Raw genomic sequence first — 2,500 nt, 5'->3', positions numbered from 1 at the left:
CCTGATACTATAAATAGGAGTTGATTTAAAAGGTCTAACTGGGTTTGTATGTAAAAGCGGCCTTGGGCGCTGTTGTGAAGGGGCACACAGTTTCCTCCTGGCTATCATACCTGCTAATTAAGGTCGGTGATGCCAAACGTGTCTTTGCTTTCGGGCATCGAGAACACTTGCTATATCACTACTGCCGCTACATAAACAATAATGGACTTGATTGCTTGAACTGCAAGAAAATAGCAGGGTTTTCTCAAAATATATTCGAGTGTTTTCAAACCTACGGACACGCTGGACCATGCAGTATTAGAAGAAAAGGGGCGAATAACAAAAATTTTCACCAGTGCTGGATTTATCATTTGCAAATGGTAAATTTTAACAGGTCTTTCTAGATGTACAAAAAGTATTGAACATTTTCATTTTTGTGGTTTTAGTTCAATAAACAAATAATTATATCGTTCACTGATATTTAATATTAAATGAATAAATTTAAAATGATTATATTTAATATACAGTCATACACAATGCAGTAAGTGACGGCTACCATAGGAGAAATAGAGCGACCAAACTTAGTCATGAATAAATATTTAACACCCCTCGGATTACTGAGGTTTAACAAAGATAATTAAATAGCTCAAAGATACAAATACGGCGAATTCTCTGCTTCACTGGTGAGATCACAATAAAAGCAAACAATTCTCGAAATAATTAAAATATTAATTTTTGACTAATATTAAGTTTTTCTCGGTTACAAAAATAATTCCCATGTAAGTTATAAATTCGCTCTCCATTGAATAAATTTACACTAATTTAACTAGTGTTGTTCAAACATACAGCATCGCTAAACCATTTTATTTTCTCCTTCAATTAGTACATGAATTTAGTTTATCACTATTATGAAAGTATGGTGAAACACATGCTTTGCTGATGAGGCTATAACAAGACTGAACCATGTCCAGTCTAGACTTCTGTTCCTTCCAAAATAATATAAACAACATTAACCACTGATTAATATTGTTTCTTCCTCAGCGAGTAATTATTTATCTTTTGCTTTGTTATGCTTACATAAAATATACATGCTCACAGTAACTGAAGTAAAATTCATTAAATGTTCGTATTTAATGATGCAATTATCGTTTTTTTTTTAAAATTAAAATCCGTTAGATAAACAATGATAGGGTAGTGTATAGTGAGAATAAAACGTGACACGATCGAGATTTATTAACAATTCAATGGAAGATAATCAATGCGGATCTTAAGAAGGTCACCAACTGCAGAAACAGATCCGTAGCCTCTATCTGAGAAAATCGTTCTGTCTAAAATTACTGAACTGCATGAAGAGATGACCTCATAGAATTGGGTAGGCCTCGCTAATGCAATGAGGCTATCACTAGCTGACCTTCAGCCACATGAATTAATTGTTTAAATATTGGTTTTGAATTATTTCACGATTTGAAGCACGTGTGAATGAAAGAGAACAAATGAAGAAGGTCGTATGACAGCAAGGGAGACGATTTTCTTGTTAACGAACTCTTTCGACTGTGTTTATTATTGCGTTATTGCGGTGAGGGAGTATGGAGTGGTCAGACAAAGAGGGAAATATAAGCATGAAGAAGTGATGAAGAGAAAGAGGAAGGGGAGAGAGAGACAGAGAGAAAGAGAAAAAGAAAGTGAAAGTGATTTAGAAAGAAAGGTGAGATTAGCAATGAAACGGGGGAACGAGAATCGCGCGTGTGTGTGTATGTGTGTGTCGTGGAGGCGCAATGGCCCAGTGGTTAGGGCAGCGGACTCGCGGTCATAGGATCGCAGTTTCGATTCCCAGACCGGGCGTTGTGAGTGTTTATTGAGCGAAAACACCTAAAGCTCCACGAGGCTCCGGCAAGGGATGGTGGCGAACCCTGCTATACTCTTTCACCACAACTTTCTCTCACTCTTTCTTCCTGTTTCTGTTGTACCTGTATTTCAAAGGGCCAGCCTTGTCACACTGTGTCACGCTGAATATCCCCGAGAACTACGTTAAGGGTACATGTGTCTGTGGAGTGCTCAGCCACTTGCACGTTAATTTCACGAGCAAGCTGTTCCGTTGATCGGATCGACTGGAACCCTCGACGTCGTAAGCGACGGAGTGTCAACAACAACAGTATGTGTGTGTGTATGTGTGTGTGTGTATGTGTGTGCATGTGTGTGTGTGTGTGTAATGGATAAGGTAATCGGCTCACGATCGTAAGGATGTGAGTTCAATTTACGGCGGGGCGCTTCACGTTACTCCAGTCCACTCAGCTGGCAGAAATGAGTTGTACCTGTAATTCAAAGGGCCAGCCTTATCGCAATCGTGTCACGCTGAATCTCCCCGAAAACTACTTTAGAGGTACGAGTATCTGTGGAATGTTCAGCCTCTTACTCGTAAATTTCGCGAGTAGGCTGTTCCGTTGATCGGATCAACTGAAACCTTCGACGTTGTAACCGAGGGAGTGCCACCTCAATATATATATATATATATATATATATA

Source organism: Octopus bimaculoides, chromosome 6 (assembly GCF_001194135.2).
Source record: "Octopus bimaculoides isolate UCB-OBI-ISO-001 chromosome 6, ASM119413v2, whole genome shotgun sequence".
NCBI lineage: Eukaryota > Metazoa > Mollusca > Cephalopoda > Octopoda > Octopodidae > Octopus > Octopus bimaculoides.
This window is presented reverse-complemented; position numbering follows the sequence as displayed.